At 35.8% G+C, this 12,814-nt stretch overlaps 1 protein-coding gene across 6 annotated transcripts in view; it reads left to right on the top strand.

Moving 5' to 3' along the window:
- Positions 1-12,814, top strand: part of Ppfia2 (PPFI scaffold protein A2) — a 345,304-nt gene that overhangs the window by 28,823 nt on the left and 303,667 nt on the right. The gene's annotated exons all lie outside the window — the stretch shown is intronic.

Genomic DNA, 12,814 nt, shown 5'->3' with positions numbered 1-12,814 from the left:
TTCATTTTTATTGTACCCTGATCAGAAATAGTGGTGTCTAATAATCCTACTTTTAATTATTGCATGTTTATGTCTTTTAATATGCTGAAAATACATGAATTTTCTAAGAGAGTTTAGATACAAAGATATTTATAGTACATAATTTTGGGGGAATATTATGTAAAAAATAGATCATCTGGCCTGAAAATAATAAGTTCATTGTTAGGTTTTTCTAAATACTTATTTCATTTTTGGTTTCTTGATTTGGCTTGAACTAATGAAAATCTATAGTTCCACGACAATTTAATAACATTTACTATTGCATATCTTTATAAAGCTTTCAAATAATTGGCCAGACATAACACATTTGCTACTTTAAAATTTATTTAAAATATTAGAGCAGTTAACCAAAAATTATTAATAGTGTCAAGTACAAATTTGAAAAGACGTACTTTGAAATGACTTTAAGATTATCTAAATTTGTTTCTAGGGCAAGGGATTATTGAGAATACTGTCATACAAAGGTGTTATTTTCCTTGTGTCATAGTTACTTTTAGCTTTCAACTTTATACAGATTTAGAGTCACCTGGAAAGAAGGAATGTCCATAGAAAAGCTGCCTACTTCACATTGGCCTGTGTCATTTGTTGATTGCAAATGATGTAAAAGTTCCAAGTCCACGGAAGGCAGTGTTATTATTTGTTTGGTGGGCCTGAGCTGTTTAGAAAAGCAAGCTGAGCAAGTCAAGCATTGCAGAGGAGCGTTCCTCAATGGATTCTGCTTCAAGCTTCTGCCTTTAGTTCCTGCCTTGGCTTCCCTCCATGGATTGTATCCTGAAAGTTAAAATGGATCTTTTCCTTCCTAAACTGGTTTTGGTCAGTGTTTTATGACACCAGAACAGCTGTTTTTATTTTCTTCTTTTCTTTGGAGATAATGCCACTGCTTTTTATTTTTTTTTTCAAAAGAGATAGGTTGTTAATTATATGAAACATCGCCAAATAAACTTCAATCTGAGCTATTTTAATTGCTAATTTAAATGGGATTAAGAGGAAATATCATTTCCTATATATTTCAACTATAATCCTGAAGGAGAGATATCTCAATTTTGTTCTCTAATTTATGGTTACATAAATAAAGCTCCGTAAGCGGGGGAATTATTTCATTATCAAACACAGAATTTTCTGAATGATCTTGCTTTATAGACAGAAATTGTGGAGCATCTTTGTGGTTTGTAATCTACATTGCAAGACACATATTTGCAAGGATTTCACAAGCTCAACAAGAAACATTTCTGTGTGCATAGAGAGCTGTAGATCTTAAAGCGGTGCCATGAACTTTTTTTGTCTTTCAACAGAAGAATATTGTTTTGGGGTTTGTTTTGTTTATTTTTGTGAATACATGGAGCAGTTTGTTGAAATTCAAATTGTAATGACAGAGCAGTTGGCTCTAATGGCAATTGTGATTATGAGATTGTATATCATTGATTCCTCCAGATAATTCTATATGGCTAATTTCCTATAAAGCAATACATTTGCAATGTTTGGAAAACACTAAAAGGATATTAGGTTTCCATATAGTGATATTCATCTATTTATTGCCTAATTATCATTCTATTTACTGGCTATTAATCTTTAAATTTTTATTGGGTTATTTATTTCTCTTTATTATTTATTCAATAATGCCCTGTATGCACTTGAAATAGCTGCGTGTGTGTCCTGGACCATTTAATTTACTCTTCAGTCTTCAACTCTGGAATAGTTTGCTAAGTCTGGGCTATGCACTGTCTGTGTAGTGCAGCCTGCCCTTGTAGGTTTTAGACTCAGATGAAGGCCACAAGCATGCAGCCATTGGGTCAGTGTTTGACAAGTTGACTAGAGGGCTTAGGGGGTTGCATGGAGTTAGTAGGACAGTGAAATATGAAACAACAGTATAAAGCATAGTCTGCTCAGCTCATAACAACAGCTTTCTTACATGTTTTCCTGTGTGCTTTAACATGTACACATGTGCATCTAGACTTGTATTTGACAATAACATGGAATAAAATGTTACATCTTCAAGGTGGTCCCTACAATTTGGTGTTGAATTGTGCAAGCTGATTAGGAATTCCCATGCTAAGCCTGCTACATCCAGGGTAATTTGTATCCTTCCTGGACCCATAGAAACTTTATTAAGAGAAATTTCTAAAATAAATCATAAATGGGTCAGACAGTACACCATTTAAGCACAGCATCAAATAGTCTTAGAAAAACATCATTTTTTTTCAGACTATAGATCTTCCTTGTCAGGGTTGAAATGAGGTGATCTGGAACAATAAATATACAAACACCTTTCTTTGTGGGAGCGAAACCTGCCTGCAGCAGTGTCTTATTTGCATTTTTGAAGGCAAAAGGAAGGAAATAAAGATAACACTTCTCGAGGGATGTTTCTGGGAAAGCTGAACTTAAAATAGAAGTGAGATAGGTTTCCGATTTCTCCCGGGGTCTGTCATGTAAGGGAAATCCTTTTTGATTGATGGGAAATTTTGTTTCCACGTTTACTAGGAAACTTCAGAGGTTTCACTCTTTTTTTATTTTAGTAATATTTCATAAAGGTCAATGTAAGATGTCGTCAATTTAGATTTAAAGGTGTGATACAGAGACTGGGCCCTCAGAGAATTCTCATAAACACCTGGCTTCATGGGCAGTGATTCTTGTTCACAGAAAAATCGATATCAGAGACAAGTTGATATATGTGGCAACCAGTTCTTAATATAGGCTGTTGTACATTGCCTTGTAATATTACAGAAATATTTGAGACCACCTGGTTTTGTTAAGTTAATTAACCTTGGCTTTTTGAAATGTGGGTCTTGCGATGGAGAGTGAGGGGTGAGCTACACTGCGGAATCCAGTTCCTGCTAGACCTGCTTTATATATTGTACTGACAATAGATAGCCTACAAGAAAAATTAATGTTTTTGAGATGAACACTATTGAAAGTTTTCCTTGAAAAGCTTATGGGTTTTTTGTTTTGTTTTGGTTTGTGTCGTTTTTTTAACTTCTAGACAGTAAAAAAAAAAAAAAAATAGAACTCTAACACAGTGGCCTACAAATACCACAGAAGATACATTTGTTTTTTTTCACTATTCTTTATATATAGCAATAATAGTTATATATAGTTAATAATAGTTAATTTATTAAATGCTTATAATTTATGAACTCTCACATTATATCCCACTTAAGTCCTCATGAATCCCACAAAATGCTAATTTTGGTACTATCTCATGTTTTCAAATGAGGAGTAAAGCGAACAAAGCTAAAATATCAGTTCAGGCAGGCTAACCTTATACCTAATTACTTTAATCACTGGGGTGATATTATTGGAAATCTGTGATTTTTATTACTCTTCAGTTTGGATTTACCAATTTGTTCAATTCACTCTTTATCTAGGATTTACATTTATTCTGGAACAGATGAGTTTGTGCTGGGTAGCACTTGGCCCTACAAATACATTACAGGGAAGTGATCTGAAGTGTTTGAGTTCAAAGTTGGAATCCTGAAACACAAAATTGGCTGTTTTTCTTATTTTTTTAATACTTTGTTGACTAATCGATTCACAATCCTCTTTGCTACTGTTAGTACTATGCAAATCACATCTATAATGTCATTTTATGTTTTCTTTCTGGTATTGTTGTATCCAAGATAGCTAGAAGATGTTTGTTGGTTGAATGTCAAAGCCAAGTAGTATGATGTCTTTATGTAAAGACATTATATTTTAAATATACATGAATTTTGTCATAGAAAATTTTATCTCCTTTGGCCAAACAGAGAGTGTGTGTAATGGAGCTGTGGAGGTCTCTTAGGCAGGAGGGGAGAAAAAGGTTGTTCAGGGAAAGAAATGTATGACACTCCTGTGCCGTGCACCGCGCCCCCGTGTCTGCGCTCTGTGCGCTGGCACCCAGTTCGCGAGCTTCGGTCAAGGGGGCTGGAAGTTAAAATACATGGACACACACAGACAGAGAGACAGCCTCACGTGTCATCCTTGAATTCTTAAGAATCCCCCATTTATTGTGTTCAGGGGCAGATTATATAGAGATAGCCACGCCCCAGCCAAACCCACCAGACACCACTCTCCTGCCATCAGGAACTCCTGAAGGTCTCGTGCTCAGAGCAGCTGTAGGCACTCAGATCAGGGGATTACAAGAAATTCAGGATGTGGGGTCTCACTACTCCCAACACTCCTGCTAGAGTTCTTTTTATTATTGTATTATTGTTTTAGATGGATTTATATATGATCGATATATATATATATATATATATATATATATATATATATATATATATATTAGTTCTTGGCCATGTAAGAGTGAATTGAACAAATTGGTAAACTTTAATTGGAAAACTCTGAATTCAAGGCTGTTAAAGACTGTTGTGACTTACTCTTTGGACTTTACTTACTTTTCTATTATTGTGATAAAACACCGTGACAGGTCAGAGAAATAGAACAAACTAGTGTGTGTGGCCCCTTCACACTTGGCCATCAGAGGACAATGATGGTCCTTGCGAGAGTCTGTTTAGTGCTTTGACTGTGATATGCCACGGGGGATTTCTTTTCTGGTCCAACTCTTTGGAGTTCTGTGTGCTTCTCGTGTCTGTATGGGTGTGTCTTTCCTTGGTTTGGAAAAGTTTTCTTTTATCATTTTGCTGAAGAGCTGATCTATGCCATTGACCCGAGCTTCTTCTCCATAATCTATGTCTATAATGTAGTTGGTTTTTTGCCTGGTGTCCCACAATTCCTGCATATTCCTTTGGTGAGTTTTGCTAATTTTTTTTCACATTATTTGCTGGTATGGTTTAGTTCCTCTACTTTAAGTTCTGATATTCTCCATTCTACTTGATGTATTCTATTTGTAAGGTGCTCCCTGGTTTTCTAATTAGAATATGGTGAAAATGTAGAGATTTACTTGGAAGTTGTAGAAAGTAAAGCAGGGACATGACACTCCTGCTGGAATTTCCTTATTTGTAGCATATATATATATATACATATACATATACATATATATGTATATATATGATAAATACAAAAGTCATTCATCTCTAATTTGAAAACCCCAAATTTAAAATGCTTCTGCTGGAATGTTTGAAGCACCAACATGATAGCACAAATGGAAAATTCTACAAATGTAATTGTCTTTCATGTACAAATGTCTATAATAACATATAAAATCACATTCTGGTTGTATGTATTAGTTCTCTGTGAAACAATAAAATTCATTGTCTAGATTTTGGTTTGTCTCCTTGATAAATCATATAATTGGTGCCATCCCCATTGTATCTCATTTTGATTTGAATCTTGGCCTAAGATGCCTCATGATAATATATGCAAAAGAAAAAAAAGAAGATCCAGTCATTACAATGAGTGATACTCATCTGTCTATGCATTTTGTGTGCATACACAATTGCATTTTCATGCAAGTAATTTTCGGCTGTTTTCCCCAAAACACATTTTATAAGGATCCTTTTATTCAAACCATTTCATCTCCTAATTAAAGAATCATGTTGCAAGCACGTGTTTCTGTGCAGAATATGGTCACAGAGATTTGGTGTCATTTGAAATTGTACTCAAGGCACATGGAGGCTCTTCCTTCTCACCAGATACTTCATAATTTCATAAGAATCAGGATTGATCTCTTAACGTAGTGACTGCCAGACTCAAATGACACTGATTTTTTGAAATGTGCTAGTTCTAAACATTAGAACTAATTCTAAAAATTAGAATATTCACAGGGCAAGCATCATTTATTAAATCCCACAGTGCTCTGCCATAGCACAGGGAGGTATATGTTTGAAGTAGGACTATTTTAGTAAGTTAAGTTAAATTTTCTGTGCCATTTTTTTTTTGTGAAAATAAGACATTTCAATTGTTAGTGAGCTAATAACCCTGCTGTAAAATGACATTCTCCACAGAGTGATAAGTACATATCTATTACATTTAAGTTAAATATCAAATATTAGTCTGTGTTCCCCTTAAGATGTATGATTAAATTTCTGTTTCAAACACAAATGCAATTAATGTCCATAAGCACATTCATTTGAAATGTTTGATTCCTATAATTGTATATGTCTTGCATATATCTCATAAGATATTACAAACCTATCATTATAAAAGAGGATTACAACACAGACATAAAATTTACTCATCAGTTTAAAGAAAATCTTGGTAAGGGATGATCATAACAAGAGAAGGTATTAATGTCAACTAATCAGGAGGAAGAATTTGAATCCAAAGCTTACGTGGGGAAAGAAGTACCATTAGATTAAAGAAAGGATTATTTACAGGAAATCTGGAAATTTGGGAAGTTCTCTTCCAGGGAAACAAGTAATTGTAGGTTTTTGCACGAGAGGGCAGGAAATAAGTGCAAAGCAATCTAAGCACCCAATAAAATTAATTAACAATAGACCTGAAGCTAGTCATACATATTTACATTAACCAAGTGTTAATATAAATTAAATTATTTCTTTAAAATTTATACAGTTACTGGGCGGTGGTGGCACACACCTTTAATCCCAGCACTCGGGAGGCAGAGGCAGGCAGATCTCTGTGAGTTCGAGGCCAGCCTGGTCTATGAAAGCTAGTTCCAAGACAGGCTCCAAAGCTACAGAGAAACTCTGTCTGGAAAAACCTAAATAAATAAATTAATTAATTAAAGAATAAATAATTACAATGTCTCAATTGCTCCTGGGCAATGTGCACTGCTATTTTCAAACTGTGCTTCAAAGATAGTTCGCTCTTCTACAGTCTTCAAATGAAAAATAATGAATATTCTCCACTGAATTTAGTAGACACACTTTGTGGGCCATACACATTTTGGCAGTGGCTGACCACTATCTGTAAGGAAACTCGGGCTTCCGCGCTTGAGAATATCATCACTCTATGCTTCTGCAAGGTGCTGGAATTCTAGCTCGAGTAAACGCAAAGCTCGGGGCAGCCTGTGAGCGTGAACGCTGTGCACAGCAGCCAGCTCTCCTCAGCTCACAGCTTCGCCGTTGACGGGATGGCATTAAGACTCGGGACTTAAACAAATGAGATGTGATGTGTGGAAACTGTTCAAACATTTATAGCAGACTTTCCTCCAAATGTACTGAGTGGGAAGTCACTCTCCACACATTTAGAACTCTCTCCTTGCCTTTTAGTTCCAGCGAGACTTCCCACTGAAGAAGACCAGATGTCTTTTCAGAGCCCTTCTGGTTCTAAAATTATGGCGCAGAGATCTTGTGGAACTTGGTGATTTTTGTCTCGTTAGCACAACAGCTGAGTGCTCTATAATGACGTGTGACCCTCGTACAAACTGTCGCCACCCCTTTCCTCTCCATTCTCAGTTGTCTCAGTTCCCCTCTCCCCAGCCCATGTGTGTAAGGTTTCTCAACCCGTTCTGTCTTGATTTAAATATTCTCCCTTCAGACAACTGCACACCTTGAACGCAATTTCCTTGCATCTCTTCATGATGCACACAAACTCAGAGGCTTTTTCTTGACCATCCTAAATAAAAACAATGGATCATATTTTTTTATGTCTTCTCTCTCTACATACTATTTCACGACCTTCATAGCATCATTTATCTTAAAAAATGTGTCTGTCGTTTCTCTTGCTCTTAAGGAGATGTTAATTTCTTGTCCAGATTTCCCTGCTGATCACTCATAGATGTTCCTTTCTCTCTGTCTCTGGAGAATGATGTGCAGGTAAAACATGAGCCACCATATTTTTGAAACTATCAACATTCAAGACCTGAAAATTCTCACTGTGGGTCAGTTTCAAGCCAATGTTCAGCTAAGATTGTTCTCTTGCTTAGCTCCATTCTTGCCTCTTAAAAGACATTTTCCAATAAAACTGTTTCTACAAGTGAACAAACCAACCTTTCTTTCTTTGGAAGCCAATGGAAGTTACTACTTTGAAATAAAAATTACCCCAATTTAGGTATTGTGTCTCCCTCCATCTTTAGTATAATCCCAATAGCCAGGACAATTCCCAACTTACACATATATAAAATTAGCAAACCAATATCTAAGCCAGTGGGGTGCTACTTTGAATCACCTGTGATATATTTTCTTCACGTTTTAACATGATTGTGAGAGATGAAAACATCAATACTCCCAGACTCTATGAAAATCATACAAAGTGTACATGCTCAACCTCTTAGGCGTGGCCTCTGGCTGCTTTTATGCTACGCAAGTGGAGCTGCGTCGTTGCAACTGAGACCCTGTGGCCCACACTGCCTAAAATAATTATCTGGGTCACTACAGAATGTCATTTCTGATTCCATGTTGCGACTCTGATGCTGTCCCAATGTCCCTTAGCTTCTTAAAAACGCCATCAGTTCTGATGATAAAAAGTTAACTGAAAGAAGGCCTATGACACTGTTGTCTTACATGTTATCACCCTGTTCTGTTCAGGATGTTCACGACAAACCTCATTCTTCCCTGGTGGAACTTGCATTGTCTTTGTCCTGGTTTCCAACTGATTATTGTCCATCTGCAAAATTTCTTGCTTAGGCCAAACTTGCTCAATCTTAAGAATGTTTTTTGTCCGACCTCTAAAAATATTATGTGTAGTAGTCTAAAGACATAAGCAATATCAAAATGTGAAATACATTAAAACATAGAAAGTTCCCATCTGCAATATACTTGGTGGTGCATACTTTTAATCACAGTACTTGGGAGGCAGAGGCAGGGAGATCACTATGTATGAACTGGCCTGTCTTATATAGTGAGTATTAGGGTTAAAAACTGTCCAAAGCACACACACACACACACACACACACACACACACACACACACACACACAAACACATACACAATCCCAGGAAACTCCTCATATATGACAACTTCTTTTGAAATATCTTCATCAAGTTCAGATGCAAGTCCTACAATCTTCTATTCCAAACAGTATTCATAGAAAGACTTCTCAATTGTGTGAATTCTTTTGTTTTTCTTTTTAGAAGGAGTTTTTATTTTTATTTCTTCAACAGACATCATGGTCAGAAAATTCTGTGTCCATGTGCAGTTTCCACTTAAGAGGTAGTTCAACATTTAGTTGAAGACAGTTTAGGTTGGAAATATAATTTCAAGAATCTAAGGAGACGGATTAGTTTTAGTCTTACATAAAATATCTAAAAAATCTCAGTAAGGCAGCTTGTGTTTACAAGCCCAGCAGAGGCAGAGAAAAGCAGATATGTGGATTTAAAGCTATCTTAGGGCAATCACTGAGGCCCAGGTTCAACAAGAAAACCTGTCTCATAGAATAAGGTGGGCAGTGATAAAGACATCTAACATCTATCCACAGTCCCACATATGCATGCACATCCTTATACATACACGTGCGCACGCACACACATGCACTACACTACACATCTTAAAGAAGAAATTCAGTCACAGATAATTTACACTTGATAGGAAATGTGTCTGTCAACAAGGAAGAGGGTGCAGCAAATTCCAGTGCCCTTCCTACCTTTAACATCTGAGCTACTACTGGCTTTTGATAGAATCTGGGAGAAATTATATTCTTTAAATTGTTTAATCCCTGAAGAGACCATCAGGCTCCAACACATATTTCCAAACCCATGGTAACACAAATGGTTGCTGGTTAACCCCAGTAGGTCAAAAAGCAGTAAGGACGAATGGAGAAAGACTGATGACAAGAGAGAAGAATAGACGACGGTAGCAGGCAGATGAGGGACGGAGAGCGGTCAGTGTGCATGCAATACATGTGTGACATGTTAAAGAAGTTAGTTTAAATTTAAAAAGTGTTGTAGGAGCTGTGGGCTGCGTTCCTGCCGCCCGGCTAGCCTTACCCGAAATAACAACACACAAACTGTATTCTTTTTTTTTTAAATTTTTTTTTATTAATTTATTTATTTATTAAAGATTTCTGTCTCTTCCCCGCCACTGCCTCCCATTTCCCTCCCCCTCCCCCAAGTAAGTCTTCCCCCAGCCCGAAAAGCAATCAGGGTTCCCTGTCCTGTGGGAAGTCCAAGGAACCCCCACCTCCATCCAGGTCTAGTAAGTTGAGCATCCAAACTGCCTAGGCTCCCACAAAGCCAGTGCGTGCAGTAGGATCAGAAACCCATTGCCATTGTTCTTGAGTTCTCAGTAGTCCTCATTGTCCGCTATGTTCAGAGAGTCCGGTTTTATCCCAGGCTTTTCCAAACCCAGGCCATGCATACAAATGGATGGAAATAGAAAACACTATCCTGAGTGAGGTAAGCCAGACCCAAAAAGAGGAACATGGGATGTACTCACTCATATTTGGTTTCTAGCCATAAACCAAGGACATTGAGCTTATAATTAGTGATCCTAGAGAAGCTAAATAAGGAGAACCCAAACTGTATTCTTTAAACACTGCTTGGCCCATTAACTCTAGCCCTTACAGGGTAATTCTCAAATCCCGATCAACCCATCTCTAATAATCTGTAGCATCAGTCTTACCGGGAAAGATTCAGCATGTCTGACCTGACAGCTTGCTTCATGGCATCTGCCCGGGAGAGGGGAGCATGGCCTCTGAGCTCACTTCCTCTTCTTCCCAGCATTCTGTTCTGTTTACTCCTCCCACCTATGTTTTAACCTGTGAGGGCTGAGCAGTTTCTTTATTATAATTAACCAATGACCTTCCTCCATCAAAAAAGGTTATTGTCAAGACAATTTTATGCACTCTAAAAACTTATGAGTTAGTATTTAGACTATAGTTCTAACAAATTGATAAAAAAGAATAATTTAGTAAAATACAATGATATATTACCCCTTCGTTACTAAGTATTTGGTTATTACTTCTTTCATGTAAATGAGCATTTATAACGACTAATTTTTCATAGTAGAAATGCAAGAAATGTTAACTTTAAATATTTATATTTTCCTTTGTTTCAGTTAGAATGTTTCAATAAGATAATAATATTCTATATGTTTGCTGAAGAAGATTTGAAAATGCTTATCCTTTTTAAAAAGTAGATTCCAGCACACAAAGAATAAACACATAGTACATATTAGATTATGGCAAATTAGTGTTGTGTACTAATAAAATCTTTAAGTGGAAAGTTGCTCTTAAATTTAATTAGGGGAAAAATATGTAGAGATGGGAGTTTAATCGACAAACTACAACCATTTTGTAACAGCTTTATGACAAGATCACAAAAATCATACCAGAATAAACAGAGCAAACAATGAGAATAATACAAATAACAGTAATAATAATAGAAATATCAAAAAACAGTAAATATATTTACTATATATAGAGAAATAGATATTTATTTATATCAGTAAGTAAATATATATATATATATATATATATATATATATATCAGTAAGTAAACATATGGAGGATTGTGTTAAATTAGAAAGTTTGTATTGTGTTTCTTAGAATAAGGCTTGGTGTGTGTGTTTCCATGTGTGATTTTGCTAATCTGTACTTATTCTGGGGGACATTTGTATTTATTTAACAGTTCCACAAAAAGTTAAGGAGTTTTGAACTCATAGCTTCTTAATAAATAAATAAATAAAACTGTAATAAAGACTAAAGACAATTTAGGTGGGTATGAGCATAGTGAATTTGTGTGCAATTCTCATAGTTTTGGGAGAAAGCAGACCTCCTTAAAAAAAGTGTTAACTTAGAAATCTTGTTGGAAAAATATTTTAATTGGAAAACAGCCAAATATATACACCCAAAAGTGAAAAAGCACATGTGAGAAATTGGAAATAACATTAATAACTCAGTGAGCTTTTTACTATTGCATAGCTTTAGCATATAAATGAGACTTTTATGCTGAACTGTAAATATTCAAATAGATAAGAATGCAAAGGTTGTATATAACTCAGGAAAAAATGAACACTATGCCATTTATTGTGGGATTTGTGAGTAGGGATAATTTTAGTGCTGTTAAATGTATGATGACTCACTTCGATACAGCATGGATGTAAGAAGATTCTGGTAAATATGTTTGGAGTTCAATGAGCAACACGAACTGCCATTTCATTTCTCAGCAATTTTATTAGTAGGAATTCATTGGGAAAGTGATGAAATACCATTGTACAATGGAAAGTACAATGCTCATAGAAGTTAAAAATATGATACCAGCCTAAACATTCATTGGTAGGAAATTTGATTATCCAGTGTGGAACCACATGACGGCTATACATTTTTAAACCTCTCATAATAGATTCTTGCTAGAAGGAAAATTGCTGCAACCAGCAACAAAAATAGGATATTTTTGTGTTTGATAAATATATAAATATGTAAGTACATGTATTTCATGTATTTGTGCGGTGTGAATGCATATGTATGCTGTGTATAAGATTAGTTTATTAACAGTGATTAGGTAGTGATAATGGATGACTCAAATAACTTTCTACTCACAGAACATACAACCTACAAGCAAAGTTCAACAATAAAAACTCAGTACATATATTGTAGGCAACACACACACACACACACACACACACACACACACACACCACTAATTCCTGGGTCAGAGAAAATGATGAGCATTTTAAAGGGAGTTTTGCATCACATATTGGACAAAGATATAAATAACCATAAGAAGGTGTTTTAAGAGATCTGGAAACTACTCTTTTAAAAGGAGAGGGGACAGACAGCAAGGGTGAGAATTCCAGCCCAGTGGAACAGAGGTATCAATGAGGAGAGGGAGGGGAATTCTGGGATACCGACAGTCAAAAAGTCTTGAAATCCTTGAGCATGAATCAAACAAACAAACAAAAAATAAATAAATGGAGTTTTAGTCCTGGTACAATGTATGAATGAAGAAGGATTTAATTTTATAAGTACGAAAAAAGAAAAAAAAATAAAAACAAAATTTATC

Source organism: Microtus pennsylvanicus, chromosome 20 (genome assembly GCF_037038515.1).
Source record: "Microtus pennsylvanicus isolate mMicPen1 chromosome 20, mMicPen1.hap1, whole genome shotgun sequence".
Classification (NCBI taxonomy): Eukaryota; Metazoa; Chordata; class Mammalia; order Rodentia; family Cricetidae; genus Microtus; species Microtus pennsylvanicus.
The sequence above is the reverse complement of the archived record's forward strand: the minus strand, read 5'-3'. Positions and strand labels throughout refer to the sequence as shown.